A 19,259-nucleotide genomic window follows, 5' to 3' on the forward strand; every position below is an offset into this window, starting at 1 on the left:
TTGTGCTTGTGATCTCCATCTCCGAAGCACCGTGCTTGTGATCTCCATCTCCGAAGCACCGTCATGATCACCATCGTCACCGGCGCGACACCTTGATCTCCATCGTAGTATCGTTGTCGTCTCGCCAACTTATTGCTTTTACGACTATCGCTACCGCTTAGTGATAAAGTAAAACTATTACATGGCGATTGCTTTTCATACAATAAAACGACAACCATATGGCTCCTGCCAGTTGCCGATAACTCGGTTACAAAACATGATCATCTCATACAACAAATTATATCACATCATGTCTTGACCATATCACATCACAACATGCCCTGCAAAAACAAGTTAGACGTCCTCTACTTTGTTGTTGCAAGTTTTACGTGGCTGCTACGGGCTTAGCAAGAACCGTTCTTACCTACGCATCAAAACCACAACGATAGTTTGTCAAGTTGGTGCTGTTTTAACCTTCGCAAGGACCGGGCGTAGCCACACTCGGTTCAACTAAAGTGAGAGAGACAGACACCCGCCAGTCACCTTTAAGCAACGAGTGCTCGCAACGGTGAAACCAGTCTCGCGTAAGCGTACGCGTAATGTCGGTCCGGGCCGCTTCATCTCACAATACCGCTGAACCAAAGTATGACATGCTGGTAAGCAGTATGACTTATATCGCCCACAACTCACTTGTGTTCTACTCGTGCATAGCATCAACGCATAAAACCAGGCTCTGATACCACTGTTGGGGAACGTAGTAATTTCAAAAAATTTCCTACGCACATGCAAGATCATGGTGATGCATAGCAACGAGAGGGGAGAGTGTTGTCCACGTACCCTCGTAGACCGACAGCGGAAGCGTTATCACAACGCGGTTGATGTAGTCGTACGTCTTCACGATCCCACCGATCAAGTACCGAACGTACGGCACCTCCGAGTTCTACACACGTTCAGCTCGATGACGTCCCTCGAACTCCGATCCAGCCGAGTGTTGAGGGAGAGTTTCGTCAGCACGACGGCGTGGTGACGATGATGATGTTCCACCGACGCAGGGCTTCGCCTAAGCTCCGCAACGATATTATCGAGGTGTAATATGGTGGAGGGGGGCACCGCACACGGCTAAGAGATCTCAAGGATCAATTGTTGTGTCTCTGGGGTGCCCCCCTGCCCCCGTATATAAAGGAGCAAGGGGGAGGCAGCCGGCCAAGAGGAGAGGCGCGCCATGGGGGGGAGTCCTACTCCCACCGGGAGTAGGACTCCTCCTTTCCTTGTGGGAGTAGGAGAAGGGAAGGGGGAAGGAGAAAGAAGGAAGGGTGCGTCCCCCTTCCCTAGTCCAATACGGACCAGACCAAGGGGAGGGGTGCGGCCACCCTTGAGGCCCTTTTTCTTCTTTCCCGTATGGCCCAATAAGGCCCAATACGTATTCCCGTAACTCTCCGGTACTCCGAAAAATACCCGAATCACTCGGAACCTTTCCGAAGTCCGAATATAGTCGTCCAATATATCGATCTTTACGTCTCGACCATTTCGAGACTCCTCGTGATATCCCCGATCTCATCCGGGACTCCGAACTCCTTCGGTACATCAAAACTCAATAAACCTGTCATCATAACGTTAAGCGTGCGGACCCTACGGGTTCGAGAACTATGTAGACATGACCGAGACACGTCTCCGGTCAATAACCAATAGCGGGACCTGGATGCCCATATTGGCTCCCACATATTCTACGAAGATCTTTATTGGTCAGACTGCATAACAACATACGTTGTTCCCTTTGTCACCGGTATGTTACTTGCCCGAGATTTGATCGTTGGTATCTCGATACCTAGTTCAATCTCGTTACCGGCAAGTCTCTTTACTCGTTCCGTAACACATCATCCTGCAACTAACTCATTAGTCACAATGCTTGCAAGGCTTATAGTGATGTGCATTACCGAGTGGGCCCAGAGATACCTCTCCGACAATTGGAGTGACAAATCCTAATCTCGAAATACGCCAACCCAACAAGTACCTTTGGAGACACCTGTAGAGCACCTATATAATCACCCATTTACGTTGTGACGTTTGGTAGCACACAAAGTGTTCCTCCGGTAAACGGGAGTTGCATAATCTCATAGTCATAGGAACATGTATAAGTCATGAAGAAAGCAATAGCAACATACTAAACGATCGAGTGCTAAGCTAACGGAATGGGTCAAGTCAATCACGTCATTCTCCTAATGAGGTGATCCCGTTAATCAAATGACAACTCATGTCTATGGCTAGGAAACATAACCATCTTTGATTAACGAGCTAGTCAAGTAGAGGCATACTAGTGACACTCTGTTTGTCTATATATTCACACATGTATTATGTTTCCGGTTAATACAATTCTAGCATGAATAATAAACATTTATCATGATATAAGGAAATATATAATACTTTATTATTGCCTCTAGGGCATATTTCCTTCAGTTTTCGTCTTGACTCTCCGGTAGAAACTTTGGGGCACTCTTTGAAGTTCTATGTGTTGGTTGAATAGATGGATCTGAGATTGTGTGATGGATATCGTATAATCATACCCACGGATACTTGAGGTGACATTGGAGTATCTAGGTGACATTAGGGTTTTGGTTGATTTGTGTCTTAAGGTGTTATTCTAGAACGAACTCTATGATAGATCGAACGGAAAGAATAGCTTTGTGTTATTTTACTACGGACTCTTGAATAGATCGATCAGAAAGGATAACTTTGAGGTGGTTTCGTACCCTAAAATAATCTCTTCGTTTGTTCTCCGCTATTAGTGACTTTGGAGTGACTCTTCATTGCATGTTGAGGGATAGTTATATGATCCAATTATGTTATTATTGTTGAGAGAACTTGCACTAGTGAAAGTATGAACCCTAGGCCTTGTTTGAACGCATTGCAATACCGTTTACGCTCACTTTTATCATTAGCTACCTTGCTGTTTTTATATTTTCAGATTACAAAAACCTATATCTACCATCCATATTGCACTTGTATCACCATCTCTTCGCCAAACTAGTGCACCTACACAATTTACCATTGTATTGGGTGTGTTGGGGACACAAGAGGCTCTTTGCTATTTGGTTGCAGGGTTGTTTGAGAGAGACCAGCTTCATCCTACGCCTCCCACGGATTGATAAACCTTAGGTCATCCACTTGAGGGAAATTTGCTACTGTCCTACAAGCCTCTGCACTTGGAGGCCCAACAACGTCTACAAGAAGAAGATTGTGTAGTAGACATCAAAGAACTCTATCAATGACACTATCATCAGAAAGATTAACTCCCAGTTGAGTCAGGTGGTTGTGGTACCCAGACATTCTGAGTATATGTTCATTGACAGAACTATTCTCCTCCATTTTGCAGCTATAGAACTTATTGGAGACTTCATATCTCTCAATTCGGGCATTTGCTTGAAATATTAACTTCAACTCCTGGAACATCTCATATGCTCCATGACGTTCAAAACGTCTTTGAAGTCCCGATTCTAAGCCGTAAAGCATGGCACACTGAACAATCAAGTAGTCATCAGCTTTGCTCTGCCAGACGTTCATAATGTCCGGAGTTGCTCCTGCAGCCGATCTTGCACCTAGCGGTGCTTCCAGGACGTAATTCTTCTATGCAACAATGAGGATAATCCTCAAGTTATGGACCCAGTCCGTGTTGTTGCTACCATCATCTTTCGACTTACCTTTCTCTAGGAATGCATTAAAATTCAAAGGAACAGTAGCACGGGCCATTGATCTACAACAACATAGACATGCAAAAACTATCAGGTACTAAGTTCATGATAAATTAAAGTTCAATTAATCATATTACTTAAGAACTCCCACTTAGATAGACATCCCTCTAGTCATCTAAATGATCACGTGATCCATATCAACTAAACCATGTCCGATCATCACGTGCGATGGAGTAGTTTTCAATGGTGAACATCACTATGTTGATCATATCTACTATATGATTCACGTTTGATACGTCTCCATCGTATCTACTTTTCCAAACACTTTTGCCTTTGTTTTGGACTTTAACTTGCATGATTTGAATGGAACTAACCCGGACTGACGTTGTTTTCAGCAGAATTGCCATGGTGTTATTTATGTGGAGAAACAAAAGTTCTCGGAATGACCTGAAACTTCACGGAGATTATTTTTGGAAATAACAAAAAATATTGGCGAAAGAATCAAGGCCAGGGGGCCACACCCTTGCCACGAGGGTGGGGGCGCGCCCCCTGCCTCGTGGGCCCCCTGGAGCTCCACCGACCTCAACTCCAACTCCATATATTCGTGTTCGGGGAGAAAACAAATCAGAGAGAAAGATTATTCGTGTTTTATGATACGGAGCCGCCGCCAAGCCCTAAACTCTCTCGGGAGGGCTGATCTGGAGTCCGTTCGGGGCTCCGGAGAAGGGAATTCGTCGTCGTCATCATCAACCATCCTCCATCACCAATTTCATGATGCTCACCGCCGTGCATGAGTAATTCCATTGTAGGCTTGCTGGAAGGTGATGGGTTGGATGAGATTTATCATGTAATCGAGTTAGTTTTGTTAGGGTCTGATCCCTAGTATCCACTATGTTCTGAGATTGATGTTGCTATGACTTTGCTATGCTTAATGCTTGTCACTAGGGCCCGAGAGCCATGATTTCAGATATGAACCTATTATGTTTTCATGAATATATGTGAGTTCTTGATCCTATCTTCCAAGTCTATAGTCACCTACTATGTGTTACGATCCGGCAACCCTGAAGTGACAATAATCGGGACCACTCCCGGTGATGACCGTAGTTTGAGGAGTTCATGTATTCACTATGTGTTAATGCTTTGGTCCGATACTCTATTAAAAGGAGGCCTTAATATCCCTTAGTTTCCGCTAGGACCCCGCTGCCACGGGAGGGTAGAACAAAAGATGTCATGCAAGTTCTTTTCCGTAAGCACGTAGGACTATATTCGGAATACATGCCTACATTACATTGATGAATTGGAGCTAGTTCAGTGTCACCCTATGTTATGACTGTTACATGATGAACCGCATCCGGCATAATTCTCCATCACCGATCCAATGCCTACGAGCTTTTCACATATTGTTCTTCGCTTATTTACTTTTCCGTTGCTACTGTTACAATCACTACAAAACCCAAAAATATTACTTTTGCTACCGTTACCATTACTTCCATATTACTTTGCTACTAAATACTTTGCTGCAGATACTAAGTTATCCAGGTGTGGTTGAATTGACAACTCAACTGCTAATACTTGAGAATATTCTTTGTCTCCCCTTGTGTCGAATCAACAAATTTGGGTTGAATACTCTACCCTCAAAAACTGTTGTGATCCCCTATACTTGTGGGTTATCAATGTTCGACCTTTCGGACATGGTTAGGCCCGTCATATCTGCATATGCTAGGCTCGTCAAGTTTAACCCCAGTATTCTGCACGTGCAAAACTGGCCTGCACCCGTTGTATGTGAACGTAGACCTTATCACACCCGATCATCACGTGGTGTCTCGGCATGACGAACTGTAGCAACGATGCATACTCAGGGAGAACACTTATACCTTGAAATTTAGTGAGGGATCATCTTATAATGCTAATGCCGTACTAAGCAAAATAAGATGCATATAAGATAAACATCACATGCAATCAAAATATGTGACATGATATGGCCATCATCATTTTGTGCCTTTGATCTCCATCTCCAAAGCACCGTCATGATCTCCATCGTTACCGGCTTGACACCTTGATCTCCATCGTAGCATCGTTGTCGTCTCGCCAACTATTGCTTCTACGACTATCGCTACCGCTTAGTGATAAAGTAAAGCAAATACCGATTGCATTTCATACAATAAAGCAACAACCATAAGGCTCCTGCCAGTTGCCGATAACTTTTACAAAACATGATTATCTCATACAACAATTTATATCTCATCACGTCTTGACCATATCACATCACAACATGCCCTGCAAAAACAAGTTAGACGTCCTCTACTTTGTTGTTGCAAGTTCTACGTGGCTGCTACGGGCTTCTAGCAAGAACCGTTCTCACCTACGCATCAAAACCACAACGATTTTCCGTCAAGTGTGCTGTTTTAACCTTCAACAAGGACCGCCCGTAGTCAAACTCGATTCAACTAAAGTTGGAGAAATAGACAGTGATAACCCACAAGTATAGGGGATCAATTGTAGCCTCTTTCGATAAGTAAGAGTGTCGAACCCAACGAGGAGCTAAAGGTAGAACAAATATTCCCTCAAGTTCTATCGACCACCGATACAACTCTACGCACGCTTGACGTTCACTTTACCTAGAACAAGTATGAAACTAGAAGTACTTTGTAGGTGTGATAGGATAGGTTTGCAAGATAATAAAGAGCACCTAAATAAAATCTAGGGGCTGTTTAGATAAAGACACAACTAAGTTAGTTTTAGTAGAGAGCTTTTGTCAACAAGAAAGTTATTTGTCCCTAGGCAATCGATAACAAGTACCTGTAATCATTCTTGTAATTTTATATGAGGGAGAGGCATGAGCTAACATACTTTCTCTACTTGGATCATATGCACTTATGATTGGACCACTAGCAAGCATTCACAACTACTAAAGATCATTAACGTCATGAAACCCAACCATAGTATTAAGTATCAAGTCCTCTTTACTCCCATACGCCATAACCCACTTATCCGCGTTTCGGCTGCTGCCATCCCCCGCAACACTGACAATAAGTAAACCATGAACATATTGCAACACCCTACAGCGGGGGCCCCTCACGTTTGTGCTAGATGGAGGGCACCGTAGGACAGCACCATAAATAAAATATACAATCATACCAACCAAGATCATGATTAACCCACAGGACAAAACGGATCTACTCAAACATCATAGGATAACCATAGATCATTGGGAAATAATATATGGAGTTGAGCACCATGTTTAAGTAGAGATTACAGCGGGGGGAAGAGGTGTTACACCGCTGCATAGAGGGGGAGAAAGTTGGTGTTGACGGTAGCAAGATTGTTGATGTAGATCGCCATCACGATCCTAGCCCCGGCGGCACTCCAGCGCCACCGGGAGAGAGGGGGAGAGAGCCCCCCTACTTCTTCCTCTTCCTTGGCCTCCCCCTAGATGGGAGGAGAGTTCCCCCTCTGGTCCATGGCCTCCATGGCCGCGGAGGGGCGGGAGCCCCTCCGAGATTGGATCTCCCTCTCTGTTCTCTTCTATTTCGCGCTCCCCAAATCTGACCGAAAACCGTTTCTTATATTCCGGGAGATCCGTAACTCTGATTGTGCTGAGATTTTAACACGATTTTTCTGGATATAAGCTTCCTTGCGCCCGAAGTAGAGCTCCAACCGACGTTCGAGGAGGGCACAACCCACCACCGCGCGCCAGGGGCTCTGGCGCGCCCTGGTGTCTTGTGGGCTGTGTGGGCCTCCGTTTGCAGTGATTCCAACTCCCAAAAATCACAAATATCTAAAATAATTATCCGTGAAATTTTATTGCATTCGGACTTCATTTGATATGGATACTCTGCGATACAAAAAACATGCAGAAAACAGGAACTGGCACTGGATCAATAGGTTAGTCCAATAAATCATATAAAAAGTTGCCAAAAATATGTGAAAGTGGTATAATATTGGCATGAAACAATTAAAAATTATAGATACGACGGAGATGTATCAGACACCCGCTAGCCACCTGTGTGCGAAGCACGTCGGTAAAACCCGTCTCATGAACGCGGTCATGTAATGTTGGTCCGGGCCGCTTCATCCAACAATACCGACGAATCAAAGTAAGACGTTGGTGGTAAGCAGTATGACTATTATCGCCCAAAACTCTTTGTGTTCTACTTGTGCATATATCATCTACGCATAGACCTGGCTCTACCACTGTTGGGGAACGTAGTAATTCAAAAAAATTCCTACGATCACGCAAGATCTATCCAGGAGATGCATAGCAACGAGACACGAGAGTGTGTCCACGTACCCTCGTAGACCAAAAGCGGAAGCGTTTAGTAATGCGGTTGATGTAGTCGAACGTCTTCACGATCCAACCGATCCAAGTACCGAACGTACGGCACCTCCGTGTTCAGCACACGTTCAGCACGATGACGTCTCTCGAGCTCTTGATCCAGTAGAGGGTCGAGGGAGAGTTCTGTCAGCACGACGGCGTGGCGACAGTGTTGGTGATGTGATCCGCGCAGGGCTTCGCCTAAGCACTATGACAATATGACCGAGGTGGTAAACTGTGGAGGGGGCACCGCACATGGCTAAGAAACAACTGTTGTGCTTGGGGGTGCCCCATGGCCACGTATATAAAAGAGGGGGAGGAGGAGGCTGGCGGCCAAGGAGGGCGCACCAAGGGGGGAGTCCTACTTGGACTCCTAGTCCAAGTAGGATTCGGCCCCCCTCCTTCCTTCCAACGGAGAGGGAAAGAGGAAGGGAGAGAGGGAGAAGGAAAGAGGGGGGCCACGCCCCTCTCCTTGTCCAATTCGGATTGGGGCAAGGGGGGCGCGCGCCACCTCCCGTGGCCTGCCTCCTCTCCTCCACTATGGCCCAATAGGCCCAATAACTTGCCCGAGGGGTTCCAGTAACCTCCCAGTACTCCGAAAAATCCCTGATTTTCTTCGCAACCATTCCAGTGTCCGTATATAACCTTCCAATATATCAATCTTTACCTCTCGATTATTTCGAGACTCCTCGTCATGTTAGTGATCTCATCCGGGAATCCGAACAAACTTCGGTCACCAAAAAACATAACTCATAATACAAATCGTCATCGAACGTTAAGCGTGCGGACCCTATGGTTCGAGAACTATGTAGACATGACCGAGACACATCTCCGGTCAATAACCAATAGAGGAACCTGGATACTCATATTGTCTCCTACATATTCTACGAAGATCTTTATCGGTCAAACTGCATAACAACATACGTCATTCCCTTTGTCATCGATATGTTACTTGCCCGAGATTCGATCGTCAGTATCCTCATACCTAGTTCAATCTCGTTACCGGCAAGTCTCTTTACTCGTTCCGTAATGCATCATCCCGCAACTAACTCATTAGTCACATTGCCTGCAAGGCTTATAGTGATGTGCATTACCGAGAGGGCCCAGAGATACCTCTCCAATATACGGAGTGACAAATCCTAATCTTGATCTATGCCAACTCAACAAACACCTTCGGAGACACCTGTAGAGCATCTTTATAATCACCCAGTTACGTTGTGACGTTTGATAGCACACAAAGTGTTCCTCCGGTATTCAAGAGTTGCATAATCTCATAGTCAGAGGAATATGTATAAGTCATGAAGAAAGCAATAGCAATAAAACTAAGCAATCATTATGCTAAGCTAACGGATGGGTCTTGTCCATCACATCATGAATAATAAACATGTACTAAGTTTCCGGTTAATACAATTCTAGCATGAATAATAAACATTTATCATGATATAAGGAAATATAGATAACAACTTTATTACTGCCTCTAGGGCATATTTCCTTCAATATGAAGTCTCCAACAAGTTCTATAGCTGCAAGATGGAGGAGAACAGTTATGTCTGTGAACACATACTCAAAATTGCTGGGTATTATTATCACTTAACTAGTTGGGAGTTGATCTTCTAGTTGATTGTGTTATTGACAGAGTTCTTCAATCACTGCCACCAAGCTACAAAGGCTTCGTGATGAACTATAATATGCGAGGGATGAACAAAACAATTCCCGAGCTCTTCGCAATGCTTAAAGCCGCAGAGGTAGAAATCAAGAAGGAGCATCAAGTGTTGATGGTTAACAAGACCACTAGTTTCAAGAAAAAGGGCAAGGGTAAGAAAGGAAATTTCAAGAAGAATGGCAAGCAAGTTGCCACTCCCGGGAAGAAGCCCAAAGCTGGACCCAAGCCTGAAACTGAGTGCTTCTACTACAAAGGGACTGGTCACTGGAAGCGGAATTGCCCCAAATACTTGGTGGATAAGAAGGATGGCAACGTGAACAAAGGTATATTTGATATACATGTTATAGATGTGTATCTTACTAATGCTCGTAGTAGCGCCTGGGTATTTGATACTGGTTCGGTTGCTCATATTTGTAACTCGAAACAGGAGCTACGGATTAAACAAAGATTGGCTAAGGACGAGGTGATGATGCGCGTCCGGAATGGTTCCAAGGTCGATGTGATCGCCGTCGGCACGCTACCTCTACATCTACCTTCGGGATTAGTTTTAGACCTGAAATAATTGTTATTTGGTGCCAGCTTGAGCATGAACATTATATTTGGATCTTGTTTAGTGCAAGACGATTATTCATTTAAATCAGAGAATAATGGTTGTTCTATTTATATGAGTAATATCTTTTATGGTCATGCACCCTTGAAGAGTGGTCTATTCTTGTTGTATCTCGATTGTAGTGATGCACATATTCATAATATTGATGCCAAAAGATGCAAAGTTGATAATGATAGTGCAACATATTTGTGGCACTGCCGTTTAGGTCATATTGGTGTAAAGCGCGTGAAGAAACTCCATGCATATGGACTTTTGGAATCAGTTGATTATGAATCATTTGATACTTGTGAACCATGCCTCATGGGCAGGATGACTAAAACTCCGTTCTCCGGAAAAATGGAGCGAGCTAATGACTTATTGGAAATAATACATACCGATGTATGCGGTCCGATGAGTGTTGAAGCACGCGGCGGGAATCGTTATTTTCTGACCTTCACATATGATTTAAGTAGGTATGGGTATATCTACTTAATGAAACAAAAGTCTGAAACATTTGAAAAGTTCAAAGAATTTTAGAGTGGAGTGGAGAATCATCATAACAAGAAAATAAAGTTTCTACAATCTGATCGCGGAGGCGAATATTTCAGTTACGAGTTTGACCTTCATTTAAAACAATGTGGAATTGTTTCACAACTCACGCCACCTGGAACACCACAGCGTAATGGTGTGTCCGAACGTTGTAACCGTACTTTATTGGATATGTTGCGTTCTATGATGCCTCTTACTGATTTACCACTATTGTTTTGGGGTTATGCTTTAGGGACAACTACATTCACGTTAATAGGGCACCGTATAAATCCGTTGAGACGACACCGTATGAGCTACGGTTTGACAAGAAAGCTAAGCTGTCGTCTCTTAATGTTTGGGGTTGCGACACTTATGTCAAAAGGCTTCAACCTGATAATCTCGAACCCAAATCGGAGAAATGCGTCTTCATAGGATACCCTAAGGAAACAATTGGGTACACCTTCTACCACAGATATGAAGGCAAGATCTTTGTTGCCATGAATGGAACATTTCTAGGGAAGGAGTTTCTCTCAAAATAAGTGAGTGGGAGGAAAGTAGAACTTGATGAGGTAATTGTACCTTCTCTCAATTTGGAAAGTAGCACATCAGATAAATCCGTTCCCGTGATGCCTACACCAATTAGAGAGGAAGTTAATGATGATGATCATGAAACTGCAGATGAAGTTACTACTGGACCTCATAGGTCGAACAGAGCATGTTCCGCAACAGAGTGGTACGGTAATCCCGTCCTGGAAGTCATGTTACTAGACCATGACAAACCTCTGAACTATGAAGAAGCTATGATGAGCCTAGATTCCGATAAATGGCTAGAGGCCATGAAATCTGAGGTAGGATCCATGTATGAGAACAAAGTGTGGACTTTGGTGGACTTACCCGATGATCGGCAAGCCATTGAGAATAAATGGATCTTCAAGAAGAAGACAGACACTTATGGTAATGTTACCATCTACAAAGCTCGACTTGTCGCGAAACGTTTTCGACAAATTCAAGGGGGTTGACTATGATGAAACCTTCTACCCCATAGTGATGTTTAAGTTAGTCCGAATCATGTTAGCAATTGCCACATTGTATAATTATGAAATTTGGCAAATGGATGTCAAAACTGCATTCCTTAATGGATTTCTTAAAAAAGAGTTGCATATGATGCAACCATAAGGTTTGTCGATCCTAAAGGTGCTAACAAAGTGTGCAAGCTCCAGCGATCCATCTATGGACTGGTGCAAGCATCTCGGAGTTGGAATATACGCTTTGATGAGGTGATCAAAGCATATGGTTTTATACAGACTTACGGTGAAGCCTGTATTTACAAGAAAGTGAGTGGGAGCTCTGTAGCATTTTTGATTTATATGTGGATGACATATTGTTGATTGGAAATGATATAGAATTTTTGGATAGCATAAAAGGATACTTGAATAAGAATTTTTCAATGAAAGACCTAGGTGACGCTACGTATATATTGGGCATCGAGATCTATAGGGATAGATCGAGATGCTTGATAGGACTTTCACAAAGCACATACCTTGATAAAGTTTTGAAGAAGTTCAAAATGGATCAGTCAAAGAAAGGGTTCTTGCCTGTGTTACAAGGTGTGAAGTTGAGTCAGAATCAAAGCCCGACCACTACAGAAGATAGAGAGAAAATGAAAGTCATTCCATATGCCTCAACCAGAGGTTCTATCATGTATGCTATGCTGTGCACCAGACCTGATGTGTGCCTTGCCATTAGTTTGGCAGGGAGGTACCAAAGTAATCCAGGAGTGGATCACTAGACAACGGTCAAGAACATCCTGAAGTACTTGAAAAGGACCAAGGATATGTTTCTTGTTTATGGAGGTGATGAAGAGCTCGTCGTAAATGGTTACGTCGATGCTAGCTTCGACACTGATCTAGATGACTCTAAGTCATAGACCGGATACGTGTTTATATTGAATGGTGGAGCTCTCAGTTGGTGCAGTTCCAAGCAGAGTGTCATGGTGGGATTTACATGTGAAGCGGAGTACATAGCTGCTTCGGAAGCAGCTCATGAAGGAGTCTGCATGAAGGAGTTCATATCCGATCTGGGTGTAATACCTAGTGCATTCTGGTCCAATGAAAATCTTTTGTGACAACAGTGGAGCAATTGCCTTGGCGAAGGAATCTAGGTTTCACAAGAAGACTAAACACATCAAGAGACGCTTCAGTTCCATTCGTGAAAAGGTCAAGGACGGAGAGATAGAAGTTTGCAAAATACGTATGGATTTAAATGTAGCAGACCCGTTGACTAAGCCTCTTCCGCGAGCAAAACATGACCAGCACCAAGACTCCATGGGTGTTAGATTCATTACAATGTAATCTAGATTATTGACTCTAGTGCAAGTGGGAGACTGAAGGAAATATGCCCTAGAGGCAATAATAAAGTCGTTATTTTATATTTCCTTATTAATGATAAAGGTTTATTATTCATGCTAGAATTGTATTGATTGGAAATTAACTTAAATACATGTGTGAATACATAAACAAATATCATGTCCCTAGTAAGCCTCTACTAGACTAGCTCGTTAATCAAAGATGGTTAAGGTTTCCTAACCATAGACATGTGTTGTCATTTGATAATGGGATCACATCATTAGGAGAATAATGTGATGGACAAGACCCATCCGTTAGCTTGGCATAATGATCAGTTTATTGCTATTGCTTTCTTCATGTCAAATACATATTCCTATGACTATGAGATTATGCAACTCCCGGATACCGGAGGAATACCTTGTGTGCTATCAAACGTCATAACATAACTAGGTGATCATGAAGATGCTCTACAGGTATCTCCGAAGGTGTTTGTTGAGTTGGCATAGATCGAGATTAAGATTTGTCACTCCGAGTGTCGGAGAGGTATCTCTGGGCCCTCTCGGTAATACACATCATAAGAAGCCTTGCAAGCGAAGTGACTAATGAGTTAGTTGCACGATGATGTATTACGGAACGAGTAAAGAGACTTGCCGGTAACGAGATTGAAATAGGTATGAAGATACCGACGATCGAATCGCGGGCAAGTAACATATCGATGGACAAAGGGAATTATGTATGTTGTCATAACGGTTTGACTGATAAAGATCTTCGTAGAATATGTAGGAGCCAATATGGGCATGCAGGTTCCGCTATTGGTTATTGACCGGAGAGGTGTCTCGGTCATGTCTACATACTTCTTGAACCCGTAGGTTCCGCACGCTTAACGTTCGTTGACGATATAGTGTTATATGAGTTATATGATTTGGTGACCGAATGTTGTTCGGAGTCCCGGATGTGATCAGGGACATGGTGAGGAGTCTCGAAATGGTTGAGAGGTAATGATTGATATATATGATGATGGTATTCAGACACCGGAAGTGTTTCGGAGAAAACCGGATAGTCATCGGAGTACCGGAGGTGGTACCGGTCACCCCCGAGAGAGCATTGGGCCACAAGAGGGGAGCACACCAGCCCATCAGGGGCTGGCGCGCCCACCAGGGCAGCCGCCCAAGTGGGGAAGGAAAGGGCGGAGGATTCGGCCTCCCCTTCCTTCTCTCTTCCCCCTTTTCCTTTCATCTCCAGCAAATAAGGAAAGGGGGCGCCACTTGGGGAGGACCCCAAGTAGGATTCGGCCTACTTGGCGCGCCCTCCTAGCTGCTCCCTCCTCCCCCACCTATATATATGTGGGAAGGGGGCGCCTAGCACAAGCACATCAATCCCTTAGCCGTGTGCGGTGCCCCCCTCCACCATTTACACCCCCGGTCATATGATCGTAGTGCTTAGGCGAAGCCCTGTGGAGATCACTTCACCATCACCACGCCATTGTGCTATCGGAACTCATCTACTACGTTACCATCTTGCTGGATCAAGAAGGCGGACGACATCACCGAGCTGAACGTGTGCAGAACGCGGATGTGTCGTGCGTTCGGTGCTTGATCTGTTGGAGCACGAAGAAGTTCGACTACATCAACCGCATTGTTTAAACGCTTCCGCTTATGATCTATGAGGGTATGTAGACACACTCTCCCCCTCGTTGCTATGCATCCCCATGGATAGATCATTGCGTGTGCGTATAATTTTTTTTTTCCATGCTACGTTTCCCAACAGTACACCACCAAGCTGCAAGAAAGGAATGGTCTTTACCAAGAGCCAAAAAATTCCATGTATGCAGTCTATGAGATTGACAAAAACTCATACACATATACGAAGGCTACTGCAAAACCAACATTGAAACAACTACAGAATCTACACTGAAGCTATGGTAGTCTCACTTGCACAGAATCCTTATACGCACTGAAACTTCAGAATCCTTATACGTACTGAAAATCCTACTAGAGCTACACTGAATTCTGTAGTAGTTTACACAATCTGCTAAATTGAACCTCCTGCTATAGAATCTACACATATACGCACTGACCAAGAACCAAAATAGGACGATCTAGTCTCGTGTGTGCTTGGCTTGCCCACTTGGCCCATTAGCCTCGACTTTTTGGATCGGGTCAGTGACCTAGCGGGCTGACCCGGCCCATTCCCATCTTGAATTTGTGCTAAGAGATCATCTCTTAAATAAGAGAAGACACACCTTTTCATATGGATTCTCTCTCCTCCACCTCAACATTTGTCCTATGTGGAACACCTAAGATAGCATCGTTGTACATGCCCTAAGTTTAAACCTTAAGTGCAACTTCATTTTGTGCTAGAAATGATAGATCAATTATAGTCTGCATCTTCTTCTGAATCTCTTTCAGATAGAGTTCAGGAAACTGATGCTCGTACAATGGCATTGTCAGTTGTTGCAATTGTGCATGACATTGATGCACCTATTATGCAAATAGTTATATACATTGACAATGAACCATACACATTCTTTGTTGATTGCGAAAGCACTCATACCCATTAGATCATTATTTTGTGTTTGAAGTCACATGTGTTTTTGCCAATAACACCATTTTAATTTAAGTTTGTTGGGGTCACTTCGATGCAGTGTAATTACTACATTCCTTCATGCAAATGCACATGCAATGATCATAACTTTTATTAAACAATTAGATTGCTACCACTAGGATCTTAGATGGCATTCTAGGCTTGATTTGTTATATGTCCATAGCCCAATACAAATTCAATGGGAACACAAATAGATGTCACTCTACAAGAAAGGGCAGTTAATTGCCTTGCAAGAGTTTATTACTAATGAAGTTGCCCGCACTATCATGTCAATTTATTTATTACTTAAGTCAACCTCCTATTTACCAGTTATTCTGGAGTTGCTTCATTGATTTCCAATTCTTTTTAGTACACCTGAAGGATTGCCTCCTTGTAGGGCCTATGATCATGTTTGTCCTATCATTCCCAGTGATCATCATGTCTCCACTCAATCTTAGAGAGTTGCACCACACCTGAAAGATGAGATGGAGTCACATGCCACTAAATTACTTAAGTAAATCATGATTAGGTAGAGCAAAAATGTTTCTCCCCTCTAGGGTTACTTGTTAAGAAGGACAATAATTGGTGCATGGTTGTTGACTGGAGGAACTTAAATGCATTAACTGTTGAATGAAAGTGTCCTCTTCCAGTTACAGATGAACCGTTGGATGATTTGCCTCATGCTTGTTGGTTTCCAAGGTAGAGATAAAGGTGGGTTATCACCAATTAAGATTAACTATAGGAGAAGAGTTCAAAACTGCACTTTAGACCCACAATGGTCACTTTGAGGTCACAATGATGGCCTTTGGATTGACTGGTGCACCTGGTGTCTTTCAAGGAGCAATGAATAATACCATAATTCCAGTTTTGCGCAAAGGGTGCTCGGACTTCTGTGATGATATCCAGTTTCGCGCAAGAGTGCTCTAGTTTCTGTGATGATTCCTTATCAACAGTTAAACCATAATGGACCATTTGTTGCATACTGAACAAGTTTTGCAATTACACTCTTCTCATCGTAGAAAGAAGATGTCCAAGTGTTCTTTTGCTCAATGGGAAATTGCTTATTTGGGACATGTTATCAGTGGATCTTGATTGAGTACATACCCTAGTAAGATGTTGTTATTTCTAGTCGGTCCACACCTTCCAATAAGAGGATTCTTAGGTCCCTTTGGGTATTATAAGGAGTTCATAAATCACTATGGCATCATCAGCAAGCCATTAACTAATCTTCTCAAGAAGGACTCTCTTCTTTTGTGGACTCCTTTGTGCAGCGATCGCCAGCTAACTTGGAGGATACGATGGAGTGCGATTCTAATTGAGTCGGTAAAAATTATTAGCATGGGTGATCATATCTGTTTTATCAAGAACAATTAAACCACCATGGCTAGTTATGGCATGGATGGCTGCCTTATCCATGGGTCATTGAAGAACCCACAACAGGAGAACCCCAAGCCTCGCAAGAAGTTCACAGTAGGAGCTCACATCACCCTCAACCCCCCAAGGAAGAAGAGGTTTCTTGGAGATCCCAATGAATCCTCATCCATGTCCCATCAAGGATCATGTCCGTCAGAGGTACGTGCTAATGGTTCACTAATCCAGCGTGAGTTTTTACGTGATCACATCAAGGAGATGGAGGAAAATATTGCTTAGGGCACCAAGACACCTTTGGCAACGAGTTTGAGGGTCACCGCAAACATGGAAGATATGGTGGATGTGCTCAAGCTTCACATCACTAACTTAGAGGAGTCCAATAAATTCCTTCGTGCGACAATCACCCACTTCCACACATCTGCACCTGCCAAGAACCCTAGTATAGACAATAAGGGGGTGAATGAATCTCATTGGCTTATAATGTTAATATTGGGAGATTTTGAAGCACTTGTATCTTCTTTATCGCCTTACGTGGTGATTCCTAGTTAAACTTGAATTTGCTTTCATTGAATAAAGTGGATCATCTAGTTCCTTTTTTATGAAGGGAAGAATTTTATCCAATGAGTAATGGAGAGCATTCATGAACAGTTTTGTTGCATCACCTTGAAAATTATATTAGATGCACGATCAAATGTGTGTTAGTGTATTTTCACTAGTTTATGATTGTAAGTCTTTATATCTCCGGTGTCTGTTGGGTAGTAAAGGTGAGCAATTACATGGAATAGGTTACTTTAATTTCAATTGTCCTCTTTAAAGTTATGAAAAGAAATTGAAAGATCGGTGTGTGACATTATCCAACCATTGAATTAAATTAAATAGAGCAAGTAGCACCAAGGTCAAACTTTCTAACTAAATTAGGCCTTTTCAAAAAACCCGATCTTAAACAAAGACGCATCCTTAGCTTGCATGTCACATGTTAAAGTAAACAAATGTGACATGGGCACATAACATTGCCTTTCAAAGAAAGCGGGGATAGTAACCTGGTGTTTTGAAAAAAGTAGTACATTTGCTAATCGATAGAGTAGCAGAGGTGTTGAAGCCTTCATGATCATCTTGATATTACGAATAGAAGGAAATATGCCCTAGAGGCAATAATAAAGTTCTTATTTATATTTCCTTATATCATGATAAATGTTTATTATTCATGCTAGAATTGTATTAACCAGAAACTTAGTACATGTGTGAATACATAGACAAACAGAGTGTCCCTAGTATGCCTCTACTTGACTAGCTCGTTAAAAAAAGATGGATAAGTTTCCTAACCATAGACATGTGTTGTCATTTGATGAACAGGTTCACATCATTAGAGAATGATGTGATGGACAAGACCCATCCATTAGCTTAGCATAATGATCGTTTAGTTTTATTGCTATTGCTTTCTTCATGACTTATACATATTCCTCTAACTATGAGATTATGCAACTCCTGCATATCGGAGGAACACTTTGTGTGCTATCAAACGTCACAAAGTAACTAGGTGATTATAAAGATGCTCTACAGGTGTCTCCGAAGGTGTTTGTTGAGTTGGCATAGATCAAGATTAGGATTTGTCACTCCGTATATCGGAGAGGTATCTCTGGGCCCTCTCGGTAATGCACATCACTATAAGCCTTGCAGGCAATGTGACTAATGAGTTAGTTGCGGGATGATGCATTACGGAACGAGTAAAGAGACTTGCCGGTAACAAGATTGAACTAGGTATGAGGATACCGACGATCGAATCTCGGGCAAGTAACATACCGATGACAAAGGGAATGACGTATGTTGTTATGCGGTTTGACCGATAAAGATCTTCGTAGAATATGTAGGAGCCAATATGAGCATCCAGGTTCCGCTATTGGTTATTGACCGGAGATGTGTCTCGGTCATGTCTACATAGTTCTCGAACCTGTAGGGTCCGCACGCTCAACATTCGATGACGATTTGTATTATGAGTTATGTGTTTTGGTGACCGAAGTTTGTTCGGAGTCCCGGATGAGATCACGGACATCACGAGGAGTCTTGAAATGGTCGAGAGGTAAAGATATATATTGGAAGGTTATATACGGACACCGGAATGGTTCCGAAGAAAATCAGGGATTTTCCGGAGTACCGGGAGGTTACCGGAACCCCCCGGGAAAGTTATTGGGCCCATTGGGCC

The sequence above is a fragment of the Aegilops tauschii genome, chromosome 2, assembly GCF_002575655.3.
Source record: "Aegilops tauschii subsp. strangulata cultivar AL8/78 chromosome 2, Aet v6.0, whole genome shotgun sequence".
Lineage (NCBI taxonomy): Eukaryota > Viridiplantae > Streptophyta > Magnoliopsida > Poales > Poaceae > Aegilops > Aegilops tauschii.